At 32.2% G+C, this 16,814-nt stretch overlaps 1 long non-coding RNA gene across 1 annotated transcript; it reads left to right on the top strand.

Annotated features, from left to right (window-relative positions):
• The first annotated feature begins 3,440 nt into the window (after positions 1-3,440).
• On the top strand, positions 3,441-5,252 carry LOC134719645 (uncharacterized). Its single transcript, XR_010107644.1, has 2 exons — positions 3,441-3,600; positions 5,181-5,252. It is a non-coding gene; the product is annotated as an uncharacterized LOC134719645 (long non-coding RNA).
• The last annotated feature ends 11,562 nt before the right edge of the window (positions 5,253-16,814 follow it).

Genomic DNA, 16,814 nt, shown 5'->3' on the forward strand with positions numbered 1-16,814 from the left:
ATTATCATGCACGCAATTATGTATGTAAATATTCTATAACATATTAAAAATCAAGTGATTTTAAACGAATAAATCAATTTGTGTAGCATATTTGACTGGACAAGTTTTGTGTGTGAAAGGTTATCTTTTTTTTAACAGCAAAAAATGAGTTGTGAAATTTCATGTTGACATATAAAAATAACAGCATATGCAACAAGTGCATTTAAAAGACACAAAACTTTGGCGAAGCCGTTATCTACGGAAAACAATAAAATTGTATCATGATTCAGGACTATAAAAAATAGTATGACACGGTGTGAATTATATTCATAACAAAAAAAGCCTACAGAAAACTACCTATGAATATAACTGACGACATAAAAGCTTTGGTAACACGTTAATCGAAATCGGCTAGATAGAACATATTTTCTAAAGTCATCTGGCCTAAAGAGTTGCACCATGATTGAGTAAATAATTCCTAAGGATACACGCCTTATAACTTAATGTGCCATTACAAAAAAAAACTACATTACAATTCAGAGCTTTGTCAACATGTTTGCTATTCTCGCTTAATATTTGTACGTTAATGGTATCATCGATGCATCTTTTAAATGGGAACAAACTATGCCCCTCTACTTGCCGATTTGTTTCTTTATTTTTATGAGGTGACTTCATGCAGGAACTTCTTAGGAAGAAAGATAAGAAGTTAGCAATATCCTTTAACTCTACTTTCCACTATAGAGATGACGTTCTTTCACTAAACATTTCAAAATTTGGTGACTATGTAGAACGCATCTATCCTATCGAATTGGATATAGAGGATACTACAGATACAGTTAAGTCAGCTTCTTATCTTGACTTACATCTAGAAATTGACAATGAGGGTCGGTTGAAAACAAAACTTTACGATTTCAGCTTTCCAATTGTGAACTTTCAATTTCTAAGTAGCAACATTCCAGTAGCACCCGGATACGGGGTATATATCTCCCAATTGAAACGATATTCCCGTGCTTGCATTTCCTATCATGATTTTCTTGATAGAGGATTACTGCTTACAAGGAAGCTATTAAAACAAGAGTTCCAAATGGTAAAATTGAAATCATCCCTTCGTGAATTTTACGGACGCCATCACGGGTTGACCGTTATGGAATAACCGTTTCACTAATGGTATCGGATATGTTCGTAGTAGCTACAATCCCCTTCCCTTTCATTAATGTGACCTACCGAATTAGACTAATTACCGGATTTGTAATCACATAAGCAACATGACGGGTGTCACATGTGGGGCAGGCTCTGCTTACCCATCCGGAGCACCTGCGATCACCCCTAGTTTTTGATGGGGTTGGTGTTGTTTATTCTTTAGTTTTCTATGTTGTGTCATGTGTACTATTGTTTTTCTGATTGTCTTTTTCTTTTTTAGCAATGGCGTTGTCAGTTTGTTTTAGATTTATGAGTTTGACTGTCCCTTTAGTATCTTTCGTCCCTCTTTTAAAGACGAAACGTGCGTCTAGTGTGCAAAAGGTATAGTCTGCTATCAATTGTGAGTGTATTTACATGAATAAACCGTGTTTTCTAATATTTTTTCGATTCAGATTTAAGATGAAGTGTATAATCTTGCTATGCGTTTTGCTGCCTTTTGTATTTGGGACTCCAAAGGAGAGATTTCTGCGTAAGTATATTGTTAATGACGGACGCAACACTAACGAGAAATGAACGAAATTTACGAGAAATAGATAACACTTTAAAAATAGATACAAATGTGTTTAACTAATTAAATGTACATCCAGAACTAGTATTATTTGGTTTTCTTACATAATGATACAAATTAACCTGAACAACAAGATACATGTAAATAGGAGATACATTAAACATCAATTAATAGCAAACAAACTGATTGTTCTATTCGATAACCAAACGTTCAGTCAGTAAATTTTGTTTTTCTTAAAATTTGTTAAATATAAGTTTTACATATATATCTTATAAAAACATATAAGGATTTCTTTTGACACTATCGGGGTAAAATTATAATACATTGACCAGCTTTGTTGGAACACAAGTAACAAATTTTTACGACCAAGTGTGATCAGAATGCCCACTTTGTGTCATCATTTTACAGATACAGGCCTTCATTAACTTTTTGACCCTACAAATACATGTGTTTTGATAGGAAAGGTTAACCCTTCATATGCATATTTGCCTGTATGCATTGTTAACAATAAAGAGTTCCGCTAATCTTATCTCAAACTATTTTAAAACCTTGACCCAGAATTTGTATAGAAATAAAGCAATGCACTCAACACCCCTTTCGTATCAACATTACAATTGCTTATTAGTGAAGGCTGACTAGATCAAATAGATTTAGAAATCAAATCCTCTTTCTTGTGAAATAGGAACTTAATATTCGATTATGTATTTAGGATGAGTGTCTTAATATCCGCAAATTAGGAAAACCTCGAAATATTCATCTACGTAAAACAGTGTACGAAAAATAGACGCATAAACATGCATTACTCTACTTATTTAATCTAGATTGGTATACATGTTTATCAAACCAATTAATAGTCAATGTAGGAAAGATAAATTCGTTAACAAGTATAACTAGTTATAAAAGGTACCAGGATCATAATGTAAACGCCAGACGCGCGTTTCGTCTACATAAGACTAATCAGTGACGCTCATATATGTCGTACCTTTTTCTTTAAATTTTGTCTTGTATTACCTGTTATGCTTATCCCTAATTGTCGCTATTTAACGCATTTTCTTTTGATCTTGTTAACTTATATTTTCTTTTCTCAGTCGATTGAAATGAAAAATTCTCGCTAGAAATCAAGTGTGTACTTGTCGTTGTCAAAGAAATTAACAAGAAAATTGACAACTTCGTCATACGCAAAATAGCGGTAAACAGATTATCATCGGTCATGGGATAATCAACGATAACCTATAATTGATGTGTTTTTAGACGAATTAACTTTTCTATAGAAGGAGATCCTGGTAGAATTAAAACAACATGTATTCAACTCACTTTTGGGTGATATGAACTTGTTTTTTGAGGATATTGACACGTTGTGTAAAACACTTGACATCTATTTTAATCTCAATATTGTTATGCTTCTAAGCTTTTTTTGTTTTCTTTCTGTGTGTTGCTTTCAATTGATCGAAAACGAAAAAAGTCATACCACAATAGACTTTTCGATAAACAAAAAACAATCGAATTCCAAAGTCGGTTCTTTCGAAAAAGTTTATGTTAAAGTATGAACTATCATGTATTGCACAGTTGTTGTAACTTAATTTCATTTTAACGGTTCTTTAATTTGACCATTCAAATAAAGTAAACTAAATCCATGCATATTCTAACTATTTCCACAATTACGAAAAAAGGTCATGTATTCAATAAAATGTGGGAAACGACTAACAATTTTGACAAATTATGTTCATAATTTATTTTTTCGTTACAGCTGGAGGATTGATCAATTCTGAAAAAATTTTGTCATTAATGACAGAAAAGGTTGAAGGAATTGCATATCCTGGCCAAACACAATCTGAATGCGTAACTGCCTGTGGTACAGCTGTAGCTATAACAGGACTTACATTGGCTCGATTATGTCCATTAGTTTGTCATTCGTAAGTACTGCTGACAAAAAATGAGAATTAAAAATTACACTCTGGCATATGTTTGTTTGCAAAATAATGCAACATGTACAACTAACATTTGTAAACCTTTCATAGTAAAAAAGTAAAACAAAACATTACAATTTAAAGTCAGGTCTTTGAATATTTTTGGAATCAATATCAAAACTTCTACTAAAAAACTTTTTTGATTTCAAATGTAAAAACAACGTGAGAACACACTATTTTTTCAAAAATATCTATTACATACGTGTCTTTACTTTTTATGAAGCAGATCCGTCATGCTGCTTGTATAGTGTCCATAGAATACATTCATGATATGTATATTTTTAGATTATCGGTCATCATCTCAACGAGATTGATGTTCTCGATTGAGCCGGGTCGCCAAAAGCGAGAAAGGCATTTGGGTGGAGATGAACGATAATAATCTTTTTATCGCTATTTTAACTATGACGACATTGTCAATTTCATGTCAATTTCGTAAGCATCGCCACGTGCATACTTAGTTTCCAGTGATAATTTTCCATCTCAAGCGAGTAACATGATATGAAAATTATCACAAAATGAATCAAAGGAAAAATGCACAAAATAGCGATAACAAGGTATATGCAATTTACTCAAAATTGTTTAAGATTTTATGAATACATAGTGCAATATATGCCTATATATGATAGACCGCAAATCACGTCTCTCAAATGCAATATGTCAAAAGAATATCTGCAAAAAAAAACACCTACACATATGATTTGTTTTTTATCACAAAACACAATTCCTTATACTAACACATATTTTCTGTTTATGCTTCCGGGGCATTTTAGAACACACTTGAGTTTTGTTGAGCATCGATTCAAGTAACTATTAGTAGCCTATCTCTTCTATTATAATATGTTAATTTCTTCAGTTCCAAAACATACTAACTACTAATTACCCCAATATCAATCTAAATGACATTAATTTAATTCCATGACTTACACTTTGTATGCACTATCACGCATAACACAACTATTACAATAAATAAACTCATCATATATATCAGGATAAAAATACTATATTAATGCCAGACGCGCGTGTCATGTACAAAAGACGCGTCAGTGACGTTCGGATTGGAAAATGTTTTAAAGGCCAAATAAAGTTCGAAGTTGAAGAACATTAAGGACCAACAATTTCTAAATGTTTTGCCAAAAACAGCTAAGTAATCTATTCCTGAGGTAGAAACACCTTAGTATTTAAAAGATTCCAAGGTTTGCTAAAAGGGAATTTATTATTATGAACATATCAATACAAACTAAGGTCAGCACAGAAATGCGGACTACTGGGCTTGTGAAACTCTCGGGGAAAGAAATCTCCACCAGCAGTGGCATCGACCTAGTGGTTGTAAATAAACTCATCATAGATACCAGGATTGAAATAGATAACTTTAAATAACAATAAGTCGTCGAAATCATTACAAAAATAGCAAGTGAAATGCGAAAATACTAATTATTTTGATTAAATATAAATGTAAGAAGCTTTAATATAACTTGTTTATAATATTTGTATTCGAATGTGAATTATTTTTATTTAAACTTTTTCAGTGTTCTCAGTAAACTGAAATAGACACCGGAAAGGAAAAAGAAGCATTTTCTGATTAAAACCAGTTACAGTTACTCTATTTGTTTCCTTCCAAATTTAAACTAAAAATTTAATAGATACAATCACAAAAATTATCTTAGAAAAGTGTGATACAGGTCAATTGTAAAGTATATATCATAACAACCTGCCTATAAAGGGTAAATGTTATTCAAGAACCATCTTTCATTGTATATGAAACTTTGTATACTAACACGAAAATATACATATTTTGATGTTCAGTGGTTGATAAGAATTTCTCATTTCTCGTTTTATAACTTATACAAATAATTATTTACCTTGGCCTTTATGAAGTTCACAACAAATTATTTCCCTTTTATCAAATAATTTATAACTTAGCCTAAAGGTATAAATGTTCAATATGTGAGTACATTTAACAAATATATTAGCAAAACTGTTCAGTTTAGTAGTCAAAAGTAAGCAGTAAAGATGGTAAACAGTATAAAAAAGAAATTTCATGATGAAATTGCTAAATTTAGTGATGACAATAAATCTTCTAATATTTCAATTTTTACACCTGAAATATACAAGGAAATTATTAGTAATGTATACACCGTGTAGAACGCCACATGCGGGGTGTCGGCTATGTTTGACAAGGGGTGGCAATTTTGAAACGACAAAAAAGTAACAAGGTAAGTTCAAGCATCAAAATTTGCATCTAAAGCCACAAAATCTACAACACGGAAAGCTAGGGCGAGGTGTTTTAGAAAACTGAGCACTGAAAACGACTGCTTCTGATTTCAGGAAATAGGTTACGTTACGGTTCCGTCAGTGTAATACATTTTATGGTATAGAGAGTTCTTAAGATAAAACATTGATGCTTGAACTAACCTTATTACTTTTTTGTCGCTTCAAAATTGCCACCCCATGTAAAACATAGCCGACACCCCGCATGTGGCGTTCTACACGGTGGTATAGGAAGTAAAATTGAGTTCCAAAAAGACTGCACTTTAAAGATATTTAGTAAATATAAGGCAGTATGATGTTTTGAGTGTAGAAGGAATTGAAAAACACGTTCGACGAAGGCATTTATAATTGTACAGTTAATGAACTTTACCTGCTGATTAGAACTGCACATTCCGGAGTTGGTCATGGAGGCTTCTACAAAAACATATAAAGAGTTAAAAAAAACTATTTTCCAACGTCAGCAGAGAAATTTTCAGACTTTTCATTCAAATGTGTGAACAGTTTACGTGTATTTTAAAAACAAAGTCGTTATTAAACCACCAAATAAATCGATTGTCCTATCACTTCTACATACCTTAACTCCCGTCGCCGAGTAGACCTTGTTGACTATCAGTCATCTCCAGATGGAGAATATACGTGGATCATGCACTAACATGATCACTGTACCATATGCATTGTACTGCGCCCTTTAAAGTCGAAAAGAGCAGCAGAAGTGGCTTACCAACCAACTGACATTTTTCTACTTTTGGGAGCTCCAAATATCCTTCAAAGTCATAATGGAAGGCAATTTACGACTAAAACTCCTTTGTTCAGAGCTAAAATTGGTGCATGGTCGACCATGTCACCTTCTAAGTCAGGGGTCCGATGAAAGAGCAAACGCTAACATAAAGAGTATCTGAACATAAACACTGAAAGTAATGTTGCAACTAGTACGAGCACTGAAACTGGTGATGAAGATGAGGGACGAAAGATACCAGAGGGATAGTCAAACTCATAAATCAAAAACAAATTGAAAACTCCAGGACTAAAAATGAAAAAGACAAACAGACAGACAATTGTACACACGACTCAACATATAAAACTAAAGAATAAGCAACACGAACACTACCAAATACTAGAGGTGATCTCATGTGCTCCGGAATAGTAAGCAGATCCTGTTCCACATATGGCACTTGTCGTTTTGCTCATTTTATTCGGTCGGTCAAATGCATGACCAGAAGTGTGGATTGCAGTTACGCCGTAAGAAACATATTTTAACACAGACAAAAATTTCAAATTAGAACGTACGAGAAAACAAACCCTGTTATGCCAACAACTACAAGCCGATAAAGATTAAGAAATTAAGAAATTGGAAACAATGTTATTATACCAGTGCAATAAGTAGACTGAGGGCCGATGGACTGTAGAAATATCAAAGATGGTGTGCTGAATATTACACAAAATGGATATAAATAGAAACAAAATTTGGAAGCATGATTTGTTTTATGAGTCGAAATCAAATCGAAAAGATTCAGAGAAAGGACTCATGCACGCCGCAAAAATGCATCACCCTTAAACGAATAAGAATACTCTCTGCAAAGAAACACTCACCGGCATCTTTTTCATCGAATGACAACACAACTTCAAGTAAACCTGAAGACAATGATACTATAATTGTAAATCATTTCACAACAGCGATTTAAAATTTAAAAAAGGTTAATTTGGCTGCTGAATTTCTATCATTTATCCAAATGGTAAAAGACAATACATTTCCTCTAGACAAAATTTCGTTTTTTTCTCCCTGGAAACGGTCAGCTTCATGTTAAATAGAATAGCATCAGATTGGACTGTTCAAAGCATTTAATTAATTGTATTCCTATGCAACTTAATTTAAGTCATTAATGATTTGATAATAAATCGGGTACACCCTTCTTCATTCATACTTGTAATTTTCATATTCCTGAGTGCATTTGTCAATATTTTTGTTATTTAAAGGTATAATGTAAAACAAATAACATTTTACTTCTATTCATATACAATTATTTTTTCTACTTTGAAACTCTATTTGCTATTTTTATCAATAAAAAATCACATTATTTAAAAGAATAAAATATGGACCAAATGACATACCTTAAGTTTGTAATTTGTCATCATAACAGTGTAGGTGTGTTTGAATTAAAAAGTATCAGACAGTGACCATATTTACAAAAAAATATATTCATTTAATGACAAGCCTCTACCCCTTGACATGCAAAATCTGACACCCCGAGCGACACTTTATATTTTGATGAATAATAGTTTAAAACCAATTAATTTTAACTAAGAAACTGGTATTTGGTAGAAGTCCATGAATGGAAGAATTTTTTTTTATAAATAATACGTAGGGTAGTTGTGTAAAGTTGGTTTTCATACCGAAATTTGCATATAAAGCCACAAAATCTACAACATGGAAAGCTAGGGCAAGGTGTTTGAGAAAACTGAGCACTGAAAACGACTGCTTCTGATTTCAGGAAATAGGTTACGTTACGGTTCCGTCAGTGTAATACATTTTATGGTATAGAGAGTTCTTAAGATAAAACATTGATGCTTGAACTAACCTTATTACTTTTTTGTCGCTTCAAAATTGCCACCCCATGTAAAACATAGCCGACACCCCGCATGTGGCGTTCTACACGGTGGTATAGGAAGCAAAGTTGAGTTCCAAAAAGACTGCACTTTAAAGATATTTAGTAACGCAGTATGATGTTTTAAGTGTAGAAGGAATTGAAAAACACGTTCGACGAAAGCATTTATAATTGTACAGTTAATAAACTTTACCTGCTGATTAAAACTGCACATTCTGGAGTTGGTCATGGAGGCATCTACAAAACATATAAGCAATTAAAAAAACTATTTTCCAACGTCAGCAGAGAAATTTTCAGACTTTTCATTTAAATGTGTGAACAGTTTACGTGTATTTTAAAAACAAAGTCGTTCTTAAACCACCAAATTAGTCGTTTGTCCTATCACTTCTACATACCTTAACTCCCGTTGCCGAGTAGACCTTGTTGACTATCAATCATCTCCAGATGGAGAATATATGTGGATCATGCACTACCATAATCACTCTACCAAATGCAATGTACTGCGCCCTTAAAGACAAAAAGAACAGCTGAAGTGGCTTACTAAACCAACTGACAATTTTCTTCTTTTGGGAGTGTTACGGCCAGAAATCGCCTTTTAATTGTAGCCAACAAAAGACACAAATCAATACTTAAATTTAACAATATTTATTGTACAAAAGTTTACAAAAAGTATTTTACAAATATTACTGTTAACTTAACTGTCAAAATATGAGTCCACTCTTTTATCTGTATCTGTATCCGGAAATCTTTCGGAATCCAATCTGAATATTATGTTCACTACTAAGGTCACAATCCAGTATGATGTTGTTTGTATAATAAAAGTGTCAATCCAAATGCCGTGAATACTAATGTCTATCAATATCTAAGTATAAGTCTAATCCTAATTATGAGAGTTTAACTTTAGTGTCTGTATATATATATAGATGTCACGACAATCTCTAGAACATTCTATAAATGGAAAGTTCTAGAGAAGTATAACAGAAGTTTCTGGAAAAATGTAGAAGTTTAAATTGCCCATCTTTTATAAGGATCATTCTAGAATCGTCAAATAGAATGTTCCAATCATTCCATAAGTATCTGTGATTGTTCCAGTGAATTCTAAACTGCACAGTTATAGGATTATTTGGTCAACAACTATCAGGCCATACAACACAAATTAGGCCAACATAAATAAATACAATAATTACAATATCATAACACCTCCCCCTTAAAAGAAGTTTTAGTGTAACAAAAACTTATCCTGAATAATATGAACAAAAATACATAGTATATACAAAGTGATTGAATAAGCTTTAGATAAAGCATCTGCTATTACATTATTTTTACCCTTAATATGTTTCACAATTACATCATATTCTTGTAACAATAAACTCCACCTAGTCAACCTCTGATTCTTGTTTCTCATTTTATGCATGAAGGTAAGAGGATTATGTTCAGTATAAACAAGAATAGGATGCACCGTTGGATTCAAATATACATCAAAATGTTGAAGTGCTGACAACATTGCAAAACACTCTTTTTCAATAGTTGAATAATTTTCCTGATGTTTATCTAATTTCTTAGAAAAATATGAAATAGGTTTCTCAACATTATCATCTGTCTCTTGATATAAAACAGCTCCAATTCCTACATCGCTTGCATCAACAGCAAGTTTAAATTGTTTTTCAAAGTCTGGAGTAATCAGAACTGGACTATTTATTAAAAGTAATTTACTATTTTCTAAAGCTTTTTGACAATATTCACTCCAGATAAATTTAGAATTTTTCCGTAAAAGATGATTCAATGGTTGAACAACAGTAGCAAAATTTGAACAGAATTTCCTGTAAAAACCCAATCATGCCTAAATATCTCATAAGTTGTTTTCTATTTGTTGGAGGAGGAAATTTGGAAATAGCTTCCACTTTAGCCATGATAGGTTTCACTTGACCTTGGCTATCTGTGTGCCCTAAATAATCAACAGTGACTTGACAAAATTCACTTTTACCAAGATTAACAGTCAAATTTGATTGTGACAATTTATCAAAAGTATCATACAAATGTGTTAAATGCTGTTCCCAGCTATCACTACATACAATAAGATCATCAATAAAGCATAACAACAGTATAAATCTTTTATAACATTATTGATCATTCTTTGAAATGTAGCTGGTGCACTTTTCATGCCAAACGGCATTACAGTAAATTGAAATAAGCCATCTGGTGTAACAAAAGCTGATATTTCACGAGCTCTCTGTGTCAATGGAACTTGCCATTAACCTTTCAATAAATCAAATTTGCTCACAAATTTTGCTTGACCAATATTGTCAATACAATCGTCTATCCTCTGAATCGGATAGGAATCAGATTTTGAGACTGAATTTACTTTTCTGAAATCAGTCACGAAACGAAAGGTTTTATCTGGTTTTGGCACAAGGAGACAAGGAGAGCTCCATTCACTGTTACTCGGCTCAATAATATCATTGTCAAGCATATACTTAATTTCTTTTCTCATAACTTCAAGTTTGAGTGGATTGAGCCGGTAAGGATGTTGCTTAATTGGAGAAGCATCTCCTACATCAACATCATGACAAACAGCAGTGGTTTTGTTTGGAACATCTGGAAACAGATTTTTAAAAGAAAATACCAAAGCTTTTATTTCTTCTCTACGATCAAAAGACAGATGTGCAAGTTTTGAGTCTAAATTTGACAAAATTTCTGAATTTTCAATCTTACTGTCTCTTCCATAGTTTTACAACTAAAAGGTGGTTCAATTACATCTGGTTTGTCATGATTGTTCTCAAATTCAACCATGCCTTAAGTAGCAACTGGTTTACTCTCATATACATTAGTACGCTCAAAATATGGTTTTAACATATTAATATGACACACTCTTTTTTGTTTGCGCCGACCTGGAGTTTTTACAATATAATTCAAATCATTAATTTTACTCTCTATTGTATAAGGACCACAATGTTTAGCCTGTAAAGGATGTCCAGGGACTGGCAAAAATACAAGTACCTTATCACCAGGCTCAAAAACTCTGTCCCTGGCATCTTTATCATACCATATTTTCATCTTGTTCTGTACATTTTTTAAGTTTTTCTGTGCAATTTGACAAGCAGTAAACAATTTTTTTAAATCTAGATACATAGTCTGAAAGATTCAAGTCAGTATGTTCAGTAAGCCACTTTTCCTTAATCAATTTTAACGGTCTCCTTACAGTATGACCAAATACCAATTCAAAGGGACTAAATCCAAGGGATTCTTGAACAGCCTCTCGGACCGCAAAAAGTAGAAAATGAACTCAATCATTCCAGTCTCTGTCAAATTGAAGACAAAAAGTTCTAATCATGTTCTTCAATGTTTGATGAAAACGTTCTAAGGCACCTTGAGATTCTGGATGGTAAGCACTTGATCTGTACTGAGCAATCCCTAATTGGTACACGACTTGCTGAAATAAACCTGACATGAAATTTGATCCCTGGACTGTATAGACTTGGGAAGTCCTACTAATGTGAAAAATTTGATCATATTTAAGGTTATACATTGCTAAATATTTTTGTCTGACCAGCTATACGAAATATTTATTTTGCAGCCGCAAAGGGAACGTGAAATTCGATGCCTTATGTCTTCCTCTTAGCACGTTGAACAACTAACATAACATATTCCCAAGGAGTCCAAGGGAAACATCTTGCAGTTTGATAAAGTATGCATCTCTCTTATATTTAGATGTCATTTTTTTACCATTTATTCTGAATGGATTTTTCATCTTTCTTCATTTGAACAAAAACAATGGAGAAAGTAAATCGCTGTAACAACATGTTCTTACTTCCTTTAAAAATACGAATAAATCAAGATAAACAGATCTAGAATATTAACGACATACACTTTCAATAAGAAAATGTATCTCATTTTAGTTGATAAACAATCTATCCATCAGACGGTACTATGGATGATAATAGGACTTGTTGAAATGCTTGCGCTTTCTGTTAAGGGACTATCTGAAAGCGTATTTAGTTGTTATTCAGCTAGGGACAATAAGAATGCGCAATTAATTGTAATTCAGCTATTTCTGGTGCGGTTATAAACACTCCCTTATATCCAACAGCTTGTTCACAGTGAGTATTGTTTAAACAATTTCAAAATAACATTTTGGCAAGTTATATTTAGAGAAATACGAACAACATAAGGTATCACATAAACGTCATGTTTGTTAACTATTTTTTTTTACATCAATAAATTGACATTGCAAAAACTGAATGTATTCGAAATTAAACTCTGGAGAAAGTTTAATAAAAAAAACTGTCATTCATATAAATTGCCTTACTAGGTGTATTAATTACGTAGGTCCGCCATGTTGCATATCACGTATCCACATCTCTACAATTGTAAAAACTGTGAACCAACTTATATTCGCGGGCGATTTATTTTCGTGACGTTCACGAGAAAAAAACTATTGCAAAAATAAATTGTCACGATTATGAGAAAATTAATTGTTTCTTCACTAAAATACATTAAGTAAATTTGAGAATCGCGAAATTAAATCGCTGCGAAATGGGATAGTTGGGCTAAACGCGAAATAAAGTATCTTCGAAAATAAGTTTGGTTTACTGTATGTAATTCAGACTGTTTATCCTGAGCTATATGCTTGCTAATAAAAAAAATGTGTAAGACTTTACAAAGATCTGTAATGAACGTCTTTAAAAATGAAAATTAAACAACAATCTGACAAGAAACAAATAAGATGCAATTGTTACTACAAGAACGCAGTAGAATTAAACTTCAATACACTATGTAGCTATAAAACCAGGTTTAAACCATTATTTTCCACATAATGACATGCCTGTACAATGTCAGATATATGATATTTTTTCTGTTAGTTTGATGAGTTTCAGCTTTTGAGAACGGAATTCGGTATTTTTCTTATTTCACTTATTTCTACATATGATGTATTCATACATAAATATGTGCATTTATTTTTACGATTTTTTAGAACAGAAAAAATGTCAGATATATTATTGCGATTTCACAAACATGCAGTTATATGAATCGGATGCAAGATTTTATCGTTGTCCTACACAACCCAAGCAATGATTTCTGAATTAAAATTAGTAATTTCATTTTCTAAAATCACACCTGCATTTTGTTGAGCATTTAAATCCAAGTGTTTTTTTTAGTATTTCGTTTTTGCAATGTTTTGACAGTTTTTCCTAGACTTATAAAAAATAAAATCACAAAAATACTAAACTCAAAGGAAAATTCAAAACGGAAAGTCCCTAATCAAACGGCAAAATAAAATTATAAAACACATCTAACGAATAGACAACACCTGTCATATTCCTGATTGGTACTGTCATTATCAAATGTAGAAAATGGTGGATTGAACATGTTGTATAGCGCCTAACCTCTCACTTGTATGACAGTTGCATCACATTCCATTTTTTTAACAACGATGTGTCAACAAAACACACATAATAGGTATTATAGTCAGAATATGGTATAATACACATAATTCAGACACTTACTTTGATACCCTACCCTCGTTTTGTCTCAAACCATACCTACTAATGTTTACACCATTATCCGGCTAAATGAGATTGATGAACCTTGACTCGCACGTTTGATGCCGCGTCAAGCTTAGAACATATTATTCAATATATCGTCTAACACGTGGTTTGTATTATTCAATTAGAATATGTTAAAATCATGCAGATAATAATTTATTTCAATAAAAGAAGTCATAGAAATATTTTTGATGCATATTTTACTTGTATATACTATGTGTATAAAAATGTCCATGATTGTTTTATCTTTTGTAGTGTACTCAGCAAGCTAGAATAGGCATCAGGAAAAAAACATACATATTCTGAATAAATTCTGTAATAGTTACATTCAATTGAGATTATGTGTTTCTGCTTCAATTAATTCTAGTATATTCCTAATGATGCGTGGCCTACTGAATTACACATACCACCGGTTTTGTACTTACATGACTACATGACGGATACAAACTTTATCTATATTTGGCAAACACTTTATGATTGTGGTTACAACGTCATTGGTGGATATTTTGTAGACGAAACGTGCGTCTGGCGTAAAAACAAAATTAAATCCTGGCATCTGTAATGAGTTGATGCGAAACACGTCAGCCAATCAGAAGACGCGTTACATCAAAAATTAATTCATAATTTGATAAATAGGACAAAGGAAGAGAAAATTACTCTATGAACATAATACGCTAATCATGTCGACATAAACGTACACACTCTTTTTTGAAATTCAGACATTTATCTATTTGTACCCTTATTTTGTATTCTTAATCGATTTTCAAGATTTAAACATATATTAATTGGTGTTGCCTACATTTATTGATTCGTAGAAGCAGAAAGTGATGAATGTTTAGCTGGTAACATTTTTGCTGACAAAAAGTATATCAATAATAGTATCGACCAAGTGGATGCACAAACGTGGCAAATGTACCAGTTTAAATTATTTTAGCACTCGATGCAAAATAGTTAATTAAATAGTATATGATGGCGTAAAAGAATATAAGTGGAGTTTTTCTTTATTCCTTTGTTAACTTCAAATACACATTTCTTTTTTAAGGTAATAGAAGTTCACTAATCATCTCAAATAAACAGTAAGCATCATAATGCCACTCTTGTCTATGCTACCTACTAAATTATAATGACTAAATGGCGTTTTAGTGGATGAAATATTCGTTGAAAGAAAGTTGAATGTGGTTCTAACGATAAGATGATGCTTTCAGACGAATACACATTAAATAATTGTTCCACATTCGATCAGATATAAACGCTTTCTACATATTTGCAATTGATTTACTACATTCAATATTTTGTACGTTGGAATACTTGGTAGATACCTCTGCTTGATGACCGATAGTCTCCGGATGAATGATCAGCACAGTTGTCAGTACTTCGGATATTGTTTGATTAGCATTTGCTGTTGTAAATAGTTTTAAAACGATATAGAAATATTTTTCTCTTAAAAAGCTGTAATTTGTTTGACCGGATTTGGCTATATTTAAGGTCTTTTTTTATTTATCAGCTTTTCAAATTTTGTAATATTACTTTTATGTTTTTTGATTTCCAAAAGTTTGCCTCTAACATTTCTAGAGACGTTAAGTTTCGAAATGTGCATCGTTTGCATTAACAAACTAGTTCCTTTTATAAAAACAAGAAAATGTGGTATAATTGCCAATAAAGCAAAAATCGGTCCAAGTCACTGGGTATAACAAAGGTTACCAATCAAGGTCAAAGTACGGCATGAAATGTAAGGTCCACACTGAACATATAGCTACATGTATAAAGGACTTAGAAATGACGAGTGTAAAACAATTCAAACAAGAACATCAACGATCTAACCTATATATAAAAAACGATAAACGAGAACAATAAATATAAACCACACTGATAAACGACAGTCACGTTACAACAAACTTAGAACAGATTCTTTCAAATGCAACGGTTTTAAACAGACGACAACTGTCACCCATTGAGACAGTAAATTTACAAAACACAAAACACACTATAAAATACCGAATAAAAATCGATCAAAAAGAAATCTAAATAAAAACATGTTGGCATAATTGAACGATTATGCTCGACAAATAGACACAATCTAAATACAATATTAAAAGATAGGTGTATATATGACATAGCCGTTACATTTAGGGTAACCACAGATTTTCCTGATCGACAAAGGTTGGACTATGAAATGTACATGCTGTGTTTGGTGTCAACTACACAATTGTTTTTGTTGTCGTCTTTGTCAAACATACTCAATTTTATTCAATATTCGTTCTTTATAGTGCTTGTTAGATTGATTTATATATATAGCAAAGACGATGCTCCTCAACTTTGTACTAGTTTGGCTTTATAAATATGTTGATATGAGCGTCACTGACGAGTCTTATGTAGACGAAACTCGCGTCTGGCGTACTTAATTATAATCCTGGTACCTTTGATAACTATTGTATAATTTCAATTTGACAACTACTCACAAGAGTCCAAAAATAAAAAAAACAACACGTTAAATAATTTCTGGCGTTCGAATCGTTTTTCTGGATTTACCTTCATCAGGATGCTCAAAGCTAAACATTTGAAATCCGAAGATGTATAAATACCGAAACCGTAAAAGAGCTACATGTCAAAAATACAAAAAAATAATTAGACAAATCCATCTAAAGCCAACTTTGCCTGCGGGAGTTGTAACCTTAGTTTCTTAATAATTTCCAAATGACACATACATTTACAAATATAAGTCATCGAACAGCCTCAAACAATAAGC

The sequence above is a fragment of the Mytilus trossulus genome, chromosome 5, assembly GCF_036588685.1.
Source record: "Mytilus trossulus isolate FHL-02 chromosome 5, PNRI_Mtr1.1.1.hap1, whole genome shotgun sequence".
Lineage (NCBI taxonomy): Eukaryota > Metazoa > Mollusca > Bivalvia > Mytilida > Mytilidae > Mytilus > Mytilus trossulus.